Genomic DNA, 21,983 nt, shown 5'->3' on the forward strand with positions numbered 1-21,983 from the left:
TCCTTGCGGTCTTATTTTAAGGCTATCCCGCAGGTTCTGCGCCTTCCAGATCAGCAACTATTTGAAAGTACCTCTTCCACGATGGCGTCACAGAGCTATTTTGAGTCTTCTTTAGCTACAGGTACAGACCCGGTTATTTCTTCGGGGTCAGTACCGGGGCCAGCTCCGGCTAAAACAAACGCGTCGTTGCTCCAGGTTGAGAGTATTGATACAAATGCAGATGAAGATGTTGAGACTACGGATAACATCGCTAGCCTCTCAGTCCTTCCTACCCAAGGTTCCATCCCCCCTGTTAAGAGTCCTAGTGCTCCGGGTCAATTGGATTCTTTATTACAAAGCCAAATGGATCATCCATGCTCCATAGAGTCTCCGACCCTCTTGTTATCCCCAAAACATCAGGCTATAAAGCCCTTATCAACAGTTTCCAATTTCGGGTTTCCATTAACAGGGTCTTCTCATAGTAGCAACTTACCACAAGAGGATGGTCAAAGGGATATAACCTCTGCCCCAGATACATGCTCAGCTGGTGGGGTTGATCCATCTTTGGCCTCTTATCTTCAGTCGATGTTTTCATCCCTATCAGCAGACATCAAAAAAGGCTTCGAGGCCTCGTCAGCTATCCAGTCTGAAATTCGGAACTACTGCGAATCTCTAGATAGTAAACTAGTTGACCTCGCGACAAGAACAGAAAGATTGGAGGATAACATGACTGTTATGTCTTTACATTTGGATGAAACCAAACTGGATATCAATAAGCTCAAAAGGGAAGATCTGATGCTGGCTGAGAGGATGGAGTCTTTGGAGAATAATGCACGCCGCAATAACCTTCGTATTCTTAATATTCCGGAAGGTAGCGAGGGGTCAGATATTAAGCAATATATCACTCAGTTGCTAAAAGACTCTTTGAGATTAGATCAGTCGGTTGAGGATTTATCTGTTGACATCCAGCGCATCCACAGAGACCCCTTCAGGAGGAACCCTCAAAGGGAAAAACCAAGAAAAATATTAGTGAACTTCCGTACTTATACTTTGAAGGAATCTATCTTGGGTTTGGCCCTAAAGCAGAAGTCATTGAGCGGGAAGGGGTTTAACTTCCAGGTTAGATCAGACCTCTCAAGGGCCACATTGGATAAGCAGTGGGAGTTCGGGAGGAGGTTGGAGGCATTTAGGAGTCTTGGTGCGGTGGCTCAGCTAGCATTTCCAGCCACCCTGAAGGTTATGCATAATAATACTATGCACAACATTCGATCAGTGCAGGCGGCTGATGAACTCCTAGCTTCTCTGGGGAAGAGTAGAGAGAAGAATAAGGATAACGGGGGCTCTAATTAGGTGCAGTTGAGAGTGATGTAGAGTACTGTTGTTTTTTTTTTAAAAAAAAGTAGAGAAGGAAGGAAGAAGGAGAAAAAAAAAAAAAAAAAAAAAAAAAGGGGGTTTTGGGGGCACGGAAGGATCTATAATACACTGCTTTTTCTACTTTTCTTTTTACCATTTCTTTCTCTCCTCTCTCATATCTTGTGGGCGTATTTGTAAATGTAAATGTAACAGTAAAGATAGTAAAGATAGTAAAGATAGATTAAAACAGGACAGGACCTCAGTAGGAGTGCTATCTACTGGAATTTCCAGATAGATAAAGTAAGGGTTTCCCATGGGGAGGGGGGAGGCCTGGGTGGGCACGGGGGGGTGCAAGTAAAATTTTTTAAAAAGTCCTCTTTTTTTGCCCGTTGTTACATTCTTTGGGTATGGAGAATCATGATTCTGCAAGAGAAAGTTAGTATGATTAGTATCGTTAGCATAGGTTTTTCTTTTTGTAGCTATGGGGTGAATACCTGGTTGGGGGGTAGAACTTGTCTCTATGGATAAGCTTAGAGTTCTTTCATGGAACATTAATGGCCTTCGCTCTAGCCCAAGAAAATGGAAGATTATGCAGTATCTCCGAGATTTTGATGCTCAAATATTGATATTACAAGAGACGCATCTTACGGAAAAAGAAATGCTTTCTTTAGTTAAAAAAAATAGATGGGTCGATTTTTGTGTATCTACCACACAAAACTCTAATACTAGAGGGGTCGCGATTATCTTTAAAAAATCATTAAAAGCCAGGTTAGTTGAAAAACTTGTTGATTCAAGTGGGAGGTGGATTATTGTTTCTGTAATTATAGCTGGGGCCCGAGTTACCATAGCAGGCTATTATGGGCCTAACCAGGACGATCCATCAGTTCTAAGTACCGTCTTCTCCCATCTTCTTCTTTATCCTGAACCGATCATCCTGGCTGGAGACTTTAATGTGGTCTTAGACCCTCTCCTTGATAAATCTTCATCTAATAGACCTATATCTTCATCTAAAACTAGGTCTCTTTTACTTGAAAAAATGAAAGAGTTCGGATATGTGGACGTATGGAGGCTTAAGTCTGGTCTAAGACAGGGCGTCTCATTTCGGAACTACAAATATCAACACCAGTCGAGGATAGATCTAGCATTGGTCAGTCAGGAATTAGTTAAACTGGTGCAAAAGGTCTACTATCTCCCCTTTCATCTCTCTGACCATGCTGCTTTATGCCTTGAGCTGGTTGGGCTGTCGGAAACCAATGCCACTGCCACTGCCAGAACATGGTCGTTTGACCGCTCGTTCCTTAATGTTCCAGATGACATTTCTTTTTTAAGAACTGAAACGCAGTATTTTTTTGAAAACAACACTGGCTCAGCTTCGTCCGGCTTTGTATGGGACGCATTTAAGGCTTTTTTGCGTGGCCTAATTACCAACAAGGTCTCATATAAAAGGAAAATTTATAGAGACACGGTCATCTCGTTGGAAGCAGATTTAGCTATGGTTCAGGATAATATCTTGTTACATCCTGTCGCTCCTCCAGAAATACTAGAAGAATGGCAAAATAAAATACTTACATTAAAGGGGGAACTGGCTTCCATACTGAACTTACGAGTTCTTCAGAGATGGGAGGCCAGTAAGATGGCCCATTTTGAATTTGGGGAGAGTGCTGGAAAGCTTTTGGCTTGGAAAGCAAAAACGGATCGTATTAGAAATAATATTGATCAAATTTCGGCAGAAGGTACGGTCCACTCAGCGGATAAAGAAATCAGAAATGCCTTCCGTGATTATTTTAAGAGCATATATCATGAGGATAAGAGCATCGATGCACGACAAGTTGAGGACTGGCTGAGTGGAGTATCTCTTCCCTCTCTTTCTCCTGTTCAGAAAGTTGCCTTGGATAGACCAATTACAAAAGAAGAGATAACTGGAGCTATCTTAGGTAGTAAGAAGGGCAAGGCATCAGGTCCGGATGGCCTCCCTTCGGAGGTTTATCAGGTTTTGTTACCAACAATACTTCCCTTCTTAACTCAGCTGTTTAATCAGATCTTTTTGGAGGGGGTGTATCCTCCTGAATCTTGGAACGAAGCCTCTATTACTTTGATATTAAAACCTGGTAAACAGGCTGACAGCTGTGGGTCATACAGACCAATTTCTATTCTAAATTCAGATTACAAGCTTTTTTCATCTGTCCTAGCTAAAAGGTTGGGAGAGGTGGCACCCTCTATTCTACATCAGGATCAGCGTGGCTTTGTGAAGGGTCGCCAGCTGTTTGAGTTGACCTATGATCTGATGGGTGCTATCGACATGGCGACTACGGACTCCTTGCCCTTAGCTGTTATCACGTTGGATGCCGCCAAGGCCTTCGACAGGGTGAATTGGACATTCCTGTCGGGGGTCTTGGCGAAGTTCAATATTGGCGAGGGTTTCCGTGGAGCGGTCGGTTTGCTGTATCGGAATCCAACAGCTTCTGTATTAGTCAATGGTGAATTGTCAGATCCCTTTAATATCACTCGGGGTACCAGGCAGGGCTGCCCACTCTCCCCTCTCCTATTTGATTTTTACATCGAGCCCTTTGCCCAACGATTGAGGGATGATGTTAATATCAAGCCCTTTATCTATGGGGGATGGGAGAGGAAGGTAGCCCTGTATGCGGATGACATTCTCATTTTTTCTTCTGACTTGAGTACAGCATTACCTGCGATCATTGCACAGGCCAATGATTATGGTGAGATGTCAGGATACCAGATTAATGCATCCAAAACAGAGATGATGATATGGAACGAGGCTGAGCCAGTGGTAGGGGTCCAGCCCAATTGTTCCATGCGGTATCTCGGACTTACCATCGTTAGAGATATAGACAAAATTGTACCGCTGAATCTAGACATAGTGACAAGAGATTGTAGAAAGCTTATGAGGTCGTGGTCTTCGCTCTCCCTTTCCATCTTGGGTAGAGCTAATTTGGTAAAGATGTTTATTTTACCTAAAATTTCTTTTCTGTTCAACAGTATTCCATTGTATTTTGAACCTTCTATTTTACAAAAACTGCAAGGTTATATTAGTTCGTTTATCTGGAACGAGCATACACCTCGGATAGCTTGGAAAAAGATTAGACGCCGCAGAGAAAAGGGGGGATTAGCAGCACCTGATTTACAGTTATATGCTTGGGCTTTCCAACTTTCCCATGCCAGGATGCTGCTTAAGATGCCAACAAATGTGGGTATAGGAAGCATGTTTGCTGCATTATTGAGAGGAGGGGGAGTAGACCAGAATGGGTTTTTGTTTAAATTTGGGGATCCCAAGTTTTTTAAAAAGATTAAGTTGAAGATTTTGTTAGGTTTCATAAGAACATGGGTCAAAATAAGAGGTGCAATAAAGGTGGGTTATTTCTCAGGCAGGTCACCATTATGGAACTCTCCCGGTTCCCCGGTGTGGCTTCTTGACAGCTTGGCAGTACCTCTGAGAGATGCGGGTCTGGAAATTTGGGGAGATCTTTTCTTTGATGGAGTTTTGCTATCTTGGGACCACATACTAGCTAGAGTGGGGTTAGGTCTCTCTAAATTTAAATATCTACAGATAGCAAGTTGGGCCCGTATGCAGAGCTCTGTCAGAGGTAGGTTCGAAATAGGTGGTGAGAGTAGTATAGTGACCTTGTTGATGGATAGACCCCCTGCACCTAAAGAGATTTCGTTTTGGTACAACTTGTTACTAGATGAAGTCGACGGGGAGTTTGCCTTACCTGAGACATTATGGAGTTCCTCTTTCCCAGGGGAAGACCTTGAGAACATCTGGTATTCCTCTTGTAAAATCTTATGGGATACGGTGAAGCCAGCATGGTTATGTAGGAACCACCTTTTTACTTTACACAGGGCTTATTATTCTCCACAGCGGCTATCTAAATTTTCTAATGAATCCACTGTGGCATGCCCTAAATGCGGATTGTTAGCAGCCTCGGATCTACATATGTTTTATGAATGCCCACTGGTGTTACCTTTTTGGGATGCTATTAGCACACTGTTGACAACATCTGTGGGACATCAAATTTCAATGAATGCACTGTTCGTAATTTTTGGAACATCACTGGAAGTTCAAGGTTCGGTTAAAAAGCTTTTGTTTTATTGTATCCTACTTGCCAGAAGAGAGATATGTAGGAAATGGAAGGATCCACTGCCCCCCACCTTGCTGGACTGGCGCTTATCAGTATTACGTACATCAAAAATAGATCTAGTAAGATCGGGTAACCCCGAAAAACGAGACTTTTGGCACCTCCTGAATTGGGCCTAAGTATGTGCTTGGGTTTTTTTTTTTTTTTTTTTTTTTTTCCCCCACATTGTCCGATGATTAACGCTGCTTGGTCGGCTCTCCCTCCTATACATGGATATACCCAGATATGGCTACTTAATAGCAGCAACATTGCCCCTATATGGATTAACATTTCGCGGTGTTTACTCTGGAGAGTTTATGAACAACACTGAGTGCTATCCTAGTATGTGAGAGCACTACCAGTTTATCTGTGACAGTGTATCGTATCTTTTTTTCTCTCCTAGAGTTTCTATGCGACTCTCCAAGGGCAAAATGAGGACAAAAAAAAAAAAAAAAAAAAAAAAAAAAAAAGCTGCAAATAACAAACAGCATGTATGATCCCTGCTCCCAACACATCAAACACTTCTGGGGCAAACTAGTGGTTGTGTCCCATACACACAGAGTTGTGGTGAGGCTAACAGTGCTTTGAAAACATAACATACTCTCGGCCATGTGCAGACAAGCACCACCCATGGGGGCTGACAATGCATACAGCGTACAATGACACAACAGCAGAAGTGACCATCACCAAGCATGCACACATCTCGAAAATAGACACACCGATCAAAACAACATGTGTAGACTGTAGGTGTCAGCTCACAAACTCACATTCCATGCCAGCAATGGCACCCAACAACCAGGATGAATGTGCACAATTATGTGAAATTACTCACAGGGACAGCATGCAAAATCACAGAAACAGCATCCAGACAAAGGCCCACATCAGCAATACCAATGTACTGGTGAAAATGCACAAACACAAACAGGCAAACTCACACTGCACATCGGACACAACATGTGTGTGTGTGTGTCACAATATTCCCAGGCAACTACACAACACATGAGGGGGGCTCAACCACAGTGACACAGATGTGGACACAGTGCTATACAAAAGTAAACCATCATTGGGACACCCTCAGTGGGCAATCAGGCATTGGGAGATGAGAGGGAGCACAACAGACACATGTGACACAAGCTGGAATGAAAACCAACTAACACAGCAAGAGACTGACACACAACACCACTACCCCCAGGGAACAGACATTGGGGTGACACAGGCATGCATGACACCTCCACTGTGATGCTACAGGCAGATGTCGTACAAACTGGGAAACCCAGACATGTGTCCTGTGCCACAAACGTACATCACACATACACAAACACAAATCAATCAGCATGGCCCCTCATCCATGGACAAACAGGAGCTAGGGGACCACTTATGCAACATTCACATCCGTCCACCCTCAACACCACACACCCTGAACTGCAACAATGTGTATCTGTGAAGCCCACATGGACAGGTGACATTGCACATGTACCCATTACAAACACAGGAATCTTGGGAGGAACTAAGGTGCACACACACATCACACAAGGACAGTTCACAACCCTGGGGAATGACAGACATACTGCACAGTATGCGGTACATGGCCATGACCTCAAAGCTCATGTAACCTTCCGAATCCCTGCCACAGTCCCAGGACAATACAGATGCCAAGGAGAAACACAAGGCACACATGCTGACACCTGCCAGCATCGCAGCCATGAACCCGACAAGTGGGAGCAGTCACACACACATACAAATGTCTCAATCAGTGAAAACTCCCACCTAGGGACAACTACATGATTTAGCAAATAAATAGGTGCCTTGAGGAACCCTGACTGTGTCCCATCTGTGTCTGACAACATCATCACCACTCAGAACTGACAAATCCCAATGATGATACACCAATTAACAGTAGTGTGTCATGCACCCACACATCTGGTAGCCCATTGGAAAAGTAGTGGGATGAACCCAGTACCACTCAGCAAGCATCAACAACAGGAACATATCAAGGGAACACTGTCTGTGTATGAACAGTGGAGAGGTGTGGCTCACTAGGCGGCAGACCCGTAAGCAGAGAATCGGCCAGGGACCAGGGTTCAATTCCTGACGCGGCAGGGTCGTGGACCAGGGTCAAAACGGACTCGATAATTCTCGCCTCGGTACCTACTCTAACCAGGAACACACTCGGCAACTATGGGCATTAAGCTTGCCTCATCTCTACAACGGCCCCCCACAGACGCCGGGGATGCCTGGTTTCACCTTGGAGATACCCAGAAAGGGACCATCTCACAGGGATAGCCAGGACGGGTTCCCCAGCGGTCTACAGCGCCGGGACGCCCCGTTGCTGGGGCAGCTGTGCGCTTTACAAGTCTACAACATAACAGGGATGTGGACACACACACATGCTCATACGACACACACCAAGGACCCAGGCCATGTCACTGGACAACACATTTACTTGAGGGGACACAACTCCTGTGGGAGCCCAGCTGTGCCAAACATATTCACCGCAAGTCCCACTCAAGTTCAATAAAAGCTTTATTCGGAGGCAGAGCACTTCCATATAAGCAAGATACAAATACAGCATTTTTAGCTACTTAATAAAAATTCATTTTATAACAATGCATACAGAAAGATCTAACAGATCAAAGACTTTTAAAAAATGAGAATAGTTGATCATCAGAACATCTCAAATGAAAACCTAATTATCAGCAAAATTTAAGTAATAATATAAATTAGTTTTTGTGTTTTGCGATGGTTGATGATATACAGCTGAGGATCAGAGGGACTAAATGGTTAATGTTTAAAGGTTTGATCTGTGCCTTAGGCAAAATTTTAAAAACATAGCAATATTAAAACAAATTGCAGGAGAATCTAACATTTGTAGGACCAGTAATGCTGGACGACATTTGCGCATTGACAATTGTTTCAGAACAGGTTTCAACCACCGTTTTCTAGGTTCAATAAAATATTTACAAAAAAAAGTAACGTGTAGAAGGGACTGTAAAGAAAGATCGTCGCAGGGGCATGTGGAAAGAACCTTTGACCAGTCATTTGGGTTCGGGAAAGTAATTAATCGATGGAAGTTGTTAAATCTGAATCTGGTGAGTAGGAAAACATCGTAAATTGGAAAGCAGGAGGACAAATAAGGCTCAATTTTGAAAGAAGTTTCGATTAGTAGGGAATGCTGGACGGAAGGTTTGTTGGCTTCTGTTGTTAACCGTAGGTTGTCAAGATGTTTTAGACATTCCATTTTGAGTGATTTGCTGGATATTCTTAGCATGTCATGTGGTGAGGAATAGAAATTCGGGTAACCCAAGTCATTAAGGAAATTGCGGACGAAGTTTAGCCAGGGAACTTTTTCAGAATTATCCAGTTTTTGGCAGTCAGTAATGATTTCTTTGGTTAATGACGTCTTGTCTGAGGTCCAGATACGGTGCCAGAGAAGGATTGGTTGCAGACGGATGAGATCGGTTATGAATGGTATACCAAGTTCTTGGTGGCAGGCGTAGGTAGATGAGGATTGAGGGAGTGATAGTAAATATCTCAAAAAGGAGTTTTCTGTTTTTTGGATGGAATCTACTCGGGCGTGCCCCCAGATACCTGCACCATAAATGGCAGTTGAAATGCATTTTGGGCGATAAATTTCCAGGATTTCCGTCGGGGATCTCTTTCCGAGTCTCTGGGTAAAGGACATTAGAGCCATGGTGGCCTTTAGAAACTGATGGTTTCTTGACTCAATTGCCCTTTTCCAGGTCTCCTTATTATCTATCACCACTCCCAAGTAGGGGTAGGTTATTGTAGTTTCTATCTTGGTGGAGGTAATGTATATGCGTGGGTCCTTTAGTAATGTTTTACCAGAGGACATAATGAAAGTTTTGTTCGGATTGATTTTTAGATCGAGATTGGACATGAAATTGTGATAACGGGTCAGGGAGCGTTGGAGTTCTAGTGGGGTGCGGGCGAGAATTACCGCATCATCGGCATATAGTAATGCGGGGATTGGTTGATTTTTGACCAGGGGTAGGTCCTGGCTCCCCTCCAACATGGCTGCCTCCAAGCCGTTGGTGTAGATGGTAAAAAGGAAGGGTGCCAGGACACATCCCTGTCTTACTCCCCGTTCCACTTTAAAAGGTGATGAAAGTTGGCCCCCTGTGCCGAATCTTACTTTGGCAGTGGCGCCAGAGTAAAGTTCTCGGATATAATTGACTATGGTCTTATCCACCCCTATGTCCAGCATGATTGACCATAGTTTTGTGTGAGAAACGCAGTCGAATGCTGCCGAAAGATCGACATAAGCCATGTGGAAATTGCCTCCCTTTGCATTCACGTATTTTCCTCTAATCAGTACTAGATTCAGAACCTGGTCGATTGTTCCCAGACCCTCTCTGAAGCCATAATGTAGATCTGAAATGATGTTATTGTGGTCTGCCCAGCACTGAAGTCGGTCAAGTAAAACACGACCCACCACTTTGCCGAGAGAGTCAAGCAGAGAGATGGGTCGGTAACAAGTCGGGCTGTTGCGATCCCCTTTTTTGAATATTGGAACCAATATGGACTCAGACCATGAGTCCATCGGTCCTGTCTCGCTGGATGCATTCAGTACTCTGAGTAGAAGGGGAGCCCACAGGACGATGTTGGACTTATATAAATCTACAGGGACCCCGTCCGGTCCTGGAGCCTTTCCCCCCTTGCTGGCTTTCAGGGCTGAAGTGATGTCATCCAAGGTGAATTCAAGGTGGATGGGGTGCGAGTCGTGGGTGGGGGATTGGATAGCCTGCAGAGGGAAATTTGAGGATGATGGAGAAGAGTGAGTTAAACTAAATATCTGGGAAAAATGATTAATCCATTCTTGCTCCGGTATGGCCACCTCTAAAGAGTTTTGATTTTTTGGAGCTGAGAGGAAGGATGAATTGATTACCTCCCAAAAGGCTGTAGGGTCCTTCGCTTTAGAGCTATTATGGAGGGCAGACCAGAGTTCTTCTTTTAATTCTGATTTACGGTTCTTTAAGCACTCGTAATAGAATTTTCTAGCTTGGGCGACCTCAGATTTAATACGCGGGACTTTCTTTAATGCCAACTTCAGCGCTTTGTGAGCCTTAGAACAGGTGGAATTAAACCAGCTAAATGTAGGTGTTTTTTTAGATTTGAAGGGAATGGTTAAGGCCTTATTGATTTCTGTTATAATAATCTGGAAGTTTGATAATATCTCAGAGGAGGAGGAGGAGTCTGCCAGACAAGATGAAAAGGCTGCCCTGTTCCCTGTAATAAGCTCTTTCAGGATTGTTTCAGGGTCGATACAAGACCACTTTAGGGCATAGCCATTTGGCCGGTTCATTATAAGGTTATTCTGGCGTAGTGAATTTACAGGATGAGTGAAGGAACCAGGTAAATCCAGAGTGATGGAGATAGGAAAGCGGTCGCTGTGAATGCAGTCATGAGTGGTCAAATTGGTAATCAGATTGACTGCACTAAAAGACAGAAGTATAAAATCTATACATGACATGGCACCTCTGCCGTGAAAGGTTGGAGTTAGCTTGATCGGTGGAATTGGCAGTTCGTTGGAAAAAGTTATTTCCAGAGAAGACATTATTTGATTCATCAGGGAGCCTTTGAGGGAATGTGAAAAATGAGTGACGGGGGATTCATTGGAATCCATAAGGCCACATGTGATCTTATTTTTATCACATAATGATAAATTGAAGTCTCCCCCCCAAATCAAGAAGGGGTTGTTAACTTGGGACTGATGAAAGTAGTCCACTAAAAAAGATTGAATTTCTTGCAATAAACCTAGCAATTTTGTGTCTTGCAAATTATTATAAAAATTAACTATCAGAAAGTGAGTGTTTTTATTTAGTATAATGGAGATGATCTGATAGTTAGATTCGGCTTTTAGTACATTAATGAGTTGACCTGAAATGAGATTCGAGATGTAAATCACTAAGCCTCCCTTAGCCCGCCCTGAGGGTGAGGGAAGCGCGGGGGAAAAGAAAGTTTTGTAACCATTTAAATGAATAGGTAAAAGAGCCCAGGTTTCCTGCATACAGATAATATCGTAGCGACTGACGAAGTCAAGCCAGCCCTCGTTTTGAATTTTTGAGTGCAGGCCTGCAATGTTCCAAAAAATGAACCTTAGTGGGTGACAAGAGGAAGATTTTAGGGGAATATTTGATGTAACGAGTTGTGAAGTTGTTTGAGTAGGAAGAGGAACCTCGGGGGTTAGGATTAGATTAGAATCTGTGTGAAAAATATTTTGAGAATTAACTAGAGTGTCTATAGGAGTTGGGAGAGTAAATAGGACTGGCTGGGAGAAGATGGGGAGTGATGAGACGTGGGGAGGAAATAAAAATGGTGGGTTGCTCATCGGAGGGGGTACTAGTTCAGTATCGGTATTTAATTGGGATGATTTGTTACTGGGAAATTGAACAGTTATAGGCGTTTGAGGGGACTTTGGGGCAAAAAGTAGTCAATCAACTTCCTCGATTGGTGAGAGGGAGTTGAATCTGTTTTCCATTAGAATTGGGCCAGTCGGAGGTTTGGGCAGATAATTAGAAGGACGGTAGAAAAAGCCAAGAGGGAGAGCAGAAATTGCGGTTGAGTTAAGGAAAGGATCCTCTTTTTGTGCTAGGATCGAACAGGCGAATTTAGGAGATCTAAAGTTCACGATGATGCAGTCACCCTGGATCGTTTTTTCTGAAGGACCAATCCAGTCTGTTCTTCGTGCCATGATGATTTGGTTTGAGTTATGAACATTAAACTGTCTGTGTTTAGCAAGCCAGTCGACCACTTTATTTTTCAAGGAAGGCCAGGACTCGGTCGCTCCATGATGCAGGGAGGGGACTCCAGTTAGAACCACTATGTATGGACAGGTGGCAGGCGGCAAATTTGGGCGGACTGAATTTGGATGAGACAGTTTGGTGGGGTTGTTGAGGTTGGGAGGAATGCCAGAATTCTTTTGTGAAGAGGGTATTATGGATGAGTTATTATCTGTCAGACTCCTGCTAGTTGGTAAACTGAGAAGTGATTGAGGAGTGCCGTCAGGCAGGTTTTTTTTTCGAAGTGGCAAAATGAGTCTTTTTGATGATTAGCGTTAGTGAAAACTTCAGTGGGGATAATGGAGGAATCACAAAAAGGTATAGGTTGTTCTTTAAGGTTTATTAATTTGGTCTCGAGGGATCTAAGTGCTTCATTCATTTTAGCATAAAGGCTTAAGGCCATAGCATCCAATTTTTGTGCAAGGATGTTTCCTAAATCATCAAGATTAATATTTAAATTTGGTGGAGAGTTTGAATTAGGTAAGGTTGGTTTGGAGTAAGACTGAACAGTGGGAGGAAAATCCGCCTGGTCGGTTTGAGTGCCTTGGGTTAGCTTTTTTAGTTCGGTACGTTGTTTAATTACCCTAGGCCTTTTCTGGGATTTCCCTGGTTGCGTGACTTGAGAATGTCTCGTTCTGCCTCGCGTTAATGGGCCCTTAGAGGAGGTGATGGGAGAGCGAGGGTGAATATCATTATTAACTGATGGAACTTGGGTGATAGGAGGGTGAGATATGGATGGGGGATTGAGGTAAGGACTTTTGTGTGTGGAAAGAGCTGTGCTGTGGGAGGAGTGGCTGGGCGGGAAAGGGTGCGATGGCTCAACGGATAGTCTACGTTCTATGAGGTCGATTTCATTACTTATAATTGTATCCGCCCGCAGAAGGTAGGCGTCCAGAGTCCCTGTAGAACAAATACGTTTCTCCATAATTTTTAAACACGTGTATGGCAATGTCAATGATTTGCAATAGAATACAAATGTCCGGTGCTAATGGTGCAGGCAGGACAGTAGGCCAAAAGGTACTCACAGAATTACTGCCTGAGTGATCTGGGTGAGGACTAGATGGAATTGCTGTAGTCGTGACTCCACACAAAGGCAGGATAGAAGATGACAGGGACGTGGCCCAGCCCAGCCTGCTTCAGCCTACGACGGCCTCAGACGGTCCCGCCCTGGTCCCGGGCTTCTCCCGGCGCTACCCACGCGCGACCTCGCGGGAGGAGGGACCATGCGTGGCTTTATAGCGCCTCCTGGCGCGCTGCAAAATCGCTGGCAGGGGCGTTGCTGCGGGGCTGCTGGTCTCTGTAGTCCCGGAGCTGTACAGGTAGGTCGAAGAACCGCCGAGCCCGGCCGGCACTGTGGTAGGTGGAGAGTGAGTCCTGTGCCTCAGCGGGGCTCGGGAAAGGTCAGGGGTACTGTCTGCCACGAAAAGATCACCGCAGGTCTCGGCCCCAAGCCTGGCTTTATAGCGCCTCCTGGCGCGCTGCAAAATCGCTGGGGGGGGCGTTGCTGCGGGGCTGCTGGTCTCTGTAGTCCCGGAGCTGTACAGGTAGGTCGAAGAACCGCCGAGCCCGGCCGGCACTGTGGTAGGTGGAGAGTGAGTCCTGTGCCTCAGCGGGGCTCGGGAAAGGTCAGGGGTACTGTCTGCCACGAAAAGATCACCGCAGGACTCGGCCCCAAGCGTGGCTTTATAGCGCCTCCTGGCGCGCTGCAAAATCGCTGGCGGGGGCGTTGCTGCGGGGCTGCTGGTCTCTGTAGTCCCGGAGCTGTACAGGTAGGTCGAAGAACCTCCGAGCCCGGCCGGCACTGTGGTAGGTGGAGAGTGAGTCTGTGCCTCAGCGGGGCTCGGGAAAGGTCAGGGGTACTGTCTGCCACGAAAAGATCACCGCAGGACTCGGCCCCAAGCGTGGCTTTATAGCGCCTCCTGGCGCGCTGCAAAATCGCTGGCGGGGGCGTTGCTGCGGGGCTGCTGGTCTCTGTAGTCCCGGAGCTGTACAGGTAGGTCGAAGAACCGCCGAGCCCGGCCGGTACTGTGGTAGGTGGAGAGTGAGTCCTGTGCCTCAGCGGGGCTCGGGAAAGGTCAGGGGTACTGTGTCCCACTCATGTCTGCAGAACACTTGGTCAGTTAGCCATCAGTTACCACATAATGAAGGTTCTGGTCACAACAGCCTGGGTACGTGAGTCTCCCCTAAGTCATCTGCACATACCCAAAACATATGTCTAGCAAGTTGCACAGAGGACCCAGTTGCTCCTATTACAATGATGCCCTTACCTGTAGGTCCAGTGTTGATGAGCACAAAGTCTGTGGAAGTGACAAATTGGACAATGGGAAGCACATCATATGTGCAGGGGTGCAAGCCACAGATATGACCATGCAAATGAAATGCTCACAGAGAGATGTCCACAAATAGTTGATCCTGACACACCCATGTAGCTGCAAAGGATGACATGGATACTTACCAGAATAGGATACATATCTCATGGACCACAGGGAGTACCTCACATCAACACATCAGTATTCAACATTGTAAACCAAGCATTACAGGTGCAAGGGCATGTAAAACAACATCAACATAATGTACAGCTAAATCAAGTTCACAGGGATAAAGAAAAAAGCTTTATTCAGCATATTAAAAGTGAAACGTCTGTTCTAACAAAAGAGAACTGCAACTAGGCCCCTGTGGTCTAGACAGGCTGTGCACTACCTAATTCACTCATAAAAGAGTATATTACATGCTTCAAAACATTCTTGACATCAGTTTAACTGGTTCAAACTCATTATGACCAGTTGCTGAGCAACAAATTACAGAAACGAAATCCTTGCAGGAGTTAATCCAAAAATAATGCCAAGAGTCCAAAATAGAAGTGCTTCAATGAATGTTTCTTGAGGATGTGTAATTATTTATTACCACATCTGTAAACGTAAATTCAAAAAGTTTCTTCACAGAAAATCAAATTAATCCCAATGCATTTCGGGTGTAACAATCACCCTTCTTCAGGGGATCTATAAATAACAAAAATACAAATTAACAATATAGTACATACTTGTTTGAATACAATAAAAAGAATTGGACTAAAATTTAAGTTAACAGCTTGATAATGTAAAAGAGAAGAATGGTATGAAATCTACCAGGAGGAAGAACAATAGTGTTCAATAGTTGAATATCCAGAAATGTTCACGAAATAGCTTGTGACAGTCGATAGTAAAGAACCAGAAGGCCCACAAAGCACCAGCATGCCGCGTATCTAATAATGTGAAAAACGCTGTGTAAAACAACAAGTGGACTACCTTAAAATGAGTCTGTGATGTGGGAAACTGCCGGTGATTAAAACGATGAAAAGGTATGCCACATAACCTGAAAATAAACGTGAGTGTCAATGTAAACTCATGCTATATAGATAAAATAGCATATTGAGTTGTGAGGTCTAATCGATACACCTAAACTACTAAATACCTCATGGGAATTCAACCGAATTCGAGATGGGATGTGGAGGAAAACCAAAACAGTGTACTGTCTTCATGAGCAGGACTCCTTAGAAGGAGTAGATAACTTCCGTGCACATGCACTCGCGCTGATATTAGTAGCTGTGTCCGTTGCGGTCAATTTCGCAGCTGTCACTGGAAATAAAATGGAATGCGCAAACTAAGAGATAGAAACCTCGTGAAGAAAACGGCAGCTTGAGCGGTTTATGGAACTCGGATCGAAGTTCCTTACCTAAATCATAGAAGACGATACGGTGTGAACTGTGCTCCGGTCAGGAAAGGAACCCAGGTGTGCTGAGCGTACAGTCGGCTCCCGTATGTACTAACGTGAGATGCCGTTCACGTGTTAATTAGTGGAAAGAGGTGAAGGACTCGGAAATCAAAAGAAAGGAGTGCGATGTCGGCCATATTGGACTGGTGCCTATAACGTAATATGTGTGGTTTGTACAAGTCAATACTGTGTCAAGACGAAAGAATAAAAGTGTATTTGCTAAGTATCCAAACAATATGGAATATCCAAACAATAAAAATATATAATCATGTTAAACATGCGTGCTGGATACAAGCGTCCTCATTTCTGTTGACGGACATCAGTTTATAGGATAAGTTATGACTCGATAAGCATCTCGAGTACCTTACGCTCCTAAATGGTCATCAAAATTGAAATTAAAACAGAACATGTCAAAATCTTCCTACTTCTTTGATGCATAGAGTGCATCTAGTGATTGCAAAACATACAAATAAACAATAAGAAAAAGTAGACATGAGAGCAATAAAACAAGCAACTGACCATGCATAACATGCTAATGAGATATTTTAGTTGTATAAACAAAATGAGCCCTTGCCTTACTTTGATGTAACTAGGATGTTTCCAAAACAAAAATACAGCATGCATTTGCAATTTCAGCTTCAAATTTCAAGTCAGTTCCTGATTACCCATAATGTGCAAAAAATTAAACACACAATAGCACGTAAGTAATACATGTAGTCAAACTTAAACATACTATGTAGGAACCATCTAACATAAAGACTTGTGTGAGTAAACCTGTGTGGTAACGGTTGTGCTTATGAACGTGCAAGGGAATTCCATATGTGAAAACATAATAACCGCGGCTGGAGGAAGCTGAAGAGGGCCTAAGCTGTGAGAACATTTGAGACAGTGCTGCCCTGGCTGACTCGTGAACTGATACTCATAGGAAACAAGAGAATTCTATACGGTCATTAAGACCCTTTGGATGCATGGTATTCAGGGTCCTGATCCAAAATGTTTCTCGTTGGGTAATGTATTTTGATATGTCCTTGTCTTTGCTGTCGTGTATTACTTCCAAAACACAAAATTTCAGTTGTGCTATGGTATGATGTGAGCCTACCCAATGGTTAGCCAATGGTGAGTTGGGATTCTTGGTGCGAATTCTGCTCTTGTGTTCCGTGATGCGTATGCGCAAACTCCTTTCGGTCTTGCCCACATAATATAAGCCACATGGGCATCGTATTATGTAAATCACATTTTGAGTGTTACAATTAGCTGTAAAATTGAGCTTGATGGGTTTACCCGACCAAGGGTGTGCAATGTGAGTACCTGAAATTACGTTATTGCAATGGGAGCAATTATAGCACCGTGTCATCCCTCTGTTGTGTTGACCTGAATCACTTGTGTCCTGCCTTTTAAGTAATTCTTTTAGATTGCGTGAGCGTTTGTAGGCAAAAATTGGGCGATCGCGAAAGAGTTCGCCAAAGTCTGGTTCAGTTTGCAATAATTCCCATCTGTTGAGAATTATTTTCTTAATGGCCGTCGAGTGGGTTGAGAAGGTGGAGACAAAAACCTCCTTGTGTTTAGAGGATTTGATTCTTTTCTTCAAAAGTTCTGATCTAGGGAATTCCTGTGTCCTAGCTACTGCATCACAAACTGTTTGTTCCGGGTAACCACGTACCAAAAAGTTGGTCTCTTCAAAAGTCCTGGATAGCTGAGTGGAATCTGAAGTGATGCGTTTAATTCTCAAAAATTGGGAGAGTGGTAGGTGCCTTTTCAGAGATTCCGGATGGAAACTAGTATAAAGTAGGATGTTGTTCCGGTCTGTGGATTTTTTGAAAACTTTGGTTGTGATGATGGAATCATACAGTTCAATGCTGACATCTAGATATGATATAGTATGGTTGTCTAAGGTGTGTGTGAATTGAATCCTTGGGTTTACAACATTGAGTTCACTGAGTTTTCTTTCTAAGTGGTGTTTTTGTCCTCGCCATATGACAAAGATGTCATCGATATACCTACGGTACATGAGAAGGTTATCTGTCCATGATGAATCGTTCAGAATGTGCTCCTGTTCAAATTTCATCATGAAGATGTTGGCGTAGCTGGGAGCTCCTGGAAATCCCATGGATGTGCCATTGGTTTGGAGGTAAAAATCCTCCTTCCATTTAAAATAACTGTGGAAAAGACTGAATTGTAATAATTCAATCAGAAAAACTTTGTTGGCCGTGATATTGTCTAGTTGTAAGAGTGCCCATTCGACCGCCTCAATACCCTCAGAATGGGGTATGGAGGTGTAGAGGGACACTACATCTATAGTAGTCAACCAAATCGGTTCACCAGAAGGTAAAGAAAGTTCCTCCAATAGTTTAAGAAAATGTGTGGTATCCTGAACATAAGTGGGTCCTGCCTGAACAAAGGGTTGAAGAAATGAATCTAGATAGTGACCAATGGGTTCGTGAATGGAGTTGCAACCTGAGACTATTGGGCGTAGAGGAGGATCATGCAGGTTCTTGTGTATTTTTGGAAGCATATACACCATGGGTCTACGTGGAAATCGTGTATGTAGGAATTCAAATGTTTTTTTATTGATCCAACCCATTTCCTTAGCTCTGGTCAATATATCTAGCAGGATAGAAAGAAATTCAACGGTGGGATCCTGTTCTAGTGGCAAGTATGTTAACTCATCAAGCAGCATCTCTTGGACCTTGGTTTCATAAAAGACGCGGTCCATGACAACTAGGGCACCGCCCTTGTCAGCTGGAGAAAATGTCAATGAGGTATTTTTCTTTAGCAATTGGAGTGCCTTCTTGTCTGCAATTGTCAAGTTTTGTCGTTTCTTGTGTGGAGCAGCTAGGTTGGAGAGATCCCTCTTAACAAGTGTCTCAAAAGAATCGAGAACTTTGTGCGAGGTGGGAGGCATGAATGTACTCGTGGGTTTAAATTCTGTCTGTTCTACTTCGATGAAAGGTTGATTAGAGAAAAAATATCTGAGTCTGAGTTTTCTCATGAATTTAAACAATTCTATCTCTGTGTTGAATGGTGTAGTATGAAATGTTGGGACAAAGGATGTGCCTTTGTTCAATAGTGCTATCTGTGTTTTTGACAGAGTGCTGGAAGAGATATTTACTACTAATGCTTCTTCTGTCTCCTGCCTGCACTGGGCTGTTTTTGACTTTCCACTACCTCTGCGGGTTTTGTGCTGCTTGTTTCTGGTAATGATTGCGTCGTTGGTGGATTGTTGGCGGCAGGGCTGGATTCTAAAAAAGAAACCTTAGAGCCCGAAGTGGATGGTGCTTGTGAGATCGTGGAGTCCACTGTAGATGGTACAGGTGGTCTATTTAAACGAGTGTCACTGAGGGAGGCTACACTTTCCTCGGATGAGGCATCTCCGGGTTTTTGGTATGTGCGTTTGTGTGCATATACCTCCGCCCAGGAGTATACCTCATCGAGTTTGTAATCTATAGTGTCTCGTCTAAATTTCCGTACTTTGCGTTCATGTATCTCTTTAGCATATTGGTCTAATTTCGTGTTAATTGTCTCCAGTGATGTAGTCAAGTCTTCCTCTGTCATGCGTGCTTTTAAAGATTCTTGAAGATCTTTTATTTCTTGTTCCAAACCTATTAAAACCGTGGATAATTCCTCAACAATTAATAGAATCAAATCCAGAGAACACTTGTTAAGTATCGAATACCACTTGTCCATAAACTTTTTGTTCATTTTAAATAGCATGGGTTTCAGTGGTAATCTCAACCCTCTCGGGATCCTACTTGCCTTGTGATATTGTATCAATGTGGTTGCATGTAGCCGTTGGTTAATTTCTCGTCTCATTAGATACTCTAACTGTCTCAGTTGGTGGACTACTGGACCTTGTGTAACATCAAATGTTCTAGCCTCCCGGATGAGACCATAGATCTCTTGTGCTTCAGTGGAACTATAGGCTTTAGTGTCAGCCTTATTATCTGTGAGATTTAATATGTCTTCAAAAGACATGTTTTTAGGTAGTGGTGCTGCTGTAAACTGCGTGGGTAAAAAGTCAAATTAAATTGGAGATAAGGCAGCTAAGCGCGCACTCGTGTAGAGAAATTCTTAATCAAAACATATACACAATATTCTAGTTCTGTGTGCAATGCCTGAGGTGGTTCTACCCTGCCACCTGTGAAATGAGAACTGCAACTAGGCCCCTGTGGTCTAGACAGGCTGTGCACTACCTAATTCACTCATAAAAGAGTATATTACATGCTTCAAAACATTCTTGACATCAGTTTAACTAGTTCAAACTCATTATGACCAGTTGCTGAGCAACAAATTACAGAAACGAAATCCTTGCAGGAGTTAATCCAAAAATAATGCCAAGAGTCCAAGATAGAAGTGCTTCAATGAATGTTTCTTGAGGATGTGTAATTATTTATTACCACATCTGTAAACGTAAATTCAAAAAGTTTCTTCACAGAAAATCAAATTAATCCCAATGCATTTCGGGTGTAACAATCACCCTTCTTCAGGGGATCTATAAATAACAAAAATACAAATTAACAATATAGTACATACTTGTTTGAATACAATAAAAAGAATTGGACTAAAATTTAAGTTAACAGCTTGATAATGTAAAAGAGAAGAATGGTATGAAATCTACCAGGAGGAAGAACAATAGTGTTCAATAGTTGAATATCCAGAAATGTTCACGAAATAGCTTGTGACAGTCGATAGTAAAGAACCAGAAGGCCCACAAAGCACCAGCATGCCGCGTATCTAATAATGTGAAAAACGCTGTGTAAAACAACAAGTGGACTACCTTAAAATGAGTCTGTGATGTGGGAAACTGCCGGTGATTAAAACGATGAAAAGGTATGCCACATAACCTGAAAATAAACGTGAGTGTCAATGTAAACTCATGCTATATAGATAAAATAGCATATTGAGTTGTGAGGTCTAATCGATACACCTAAACTACTAAATACCTCATGGGAATTCAACCGAATTCGAGATGGGATGTGGAGGAAAACCAAAACAGTGTACTGTCTTCATGAGCAGGACTCCTTAGAAGGAGTAGATAACTTCCGTGCACATGCACTCGCGCTGATATTAGTAGCTGTGTCCGTTGCGGTCAATTTCGCAGCTGTCACTGGAGCACAGTTCACACCATATCGTCTTCTATGATTTAGGTAAGGAACTTCGATCCGAGTTCCATAAACCGCTCAAGCTGCCGTTTTCTTCACGAGGTTTCTATCTCTTAGTTTGCGCATTCCATTTTATTTCCAGTGACAGCTGCGAAATTGACCGCAACGGACACAGCTACTAATATCAGCGCGAGTGCATGTGCACGGAAGTTATCTACTCCTTCTAAGGAGTCCTGCTCATGAAGACAGTACACTGTTTTGGTTTTCCTCCACATCCCATCTCGAATTCGGTTGAATTCCCATGAGGTATTTAGTAGTTTAGGTGTATCGATTAGACCTCACAACTCAATATGCTATTTTATCTATATAGCATGAGTTTACATTGACACTCACGTTTATTTTCAGGTTATGTGGCATACCTTTTCATCGTTTTAATCACCGGCAGTTTCCCACATCACAGACTCATTTTAAGGTAGTCCACTTGTTGTTTTACACAGCGTTTTTCACATTATTAGATACGCGGCATGCTGGTGCTTTGTGGGCCTTCTGGTTCTTTACTATCGACTGTCACAAGCTATTTCGTGAACATTTCTGGATATTCAACTATTGAACACTATTGTTCTTCCTCCTGGTAGATTTCATACCATTCTTCTCTTTTACATTATCAAGCTGTTAACTTAAATTTTAGTCCAATTCTTTTTATTGTATTCAAACAAGTATGTACTATATTGTTAATTTGTGTTTTTGTTATTTATAGATCCCCTGAAGAAGGGTGATTGTTACACCCGAAATGCATTGGGATTAATTTGATTTTCTGTGAAGAAACTTTTTGAATTTACGTTTACAGATGTGGTAATAAATAATTA

This window comes from Triturus cristatus, chromosome 9, assembly GCF_964204655.1.
Source record: "Triturus cristatus chromosome 9, aTriCri1.1, whole genome shotgun sequence".
Classification (NCBI taxonomy): Eukaryota; Metazoa; Chordata; class Amphibia; order Caudata; family Salamandridae; genus Triturus; species Triturus cristatus.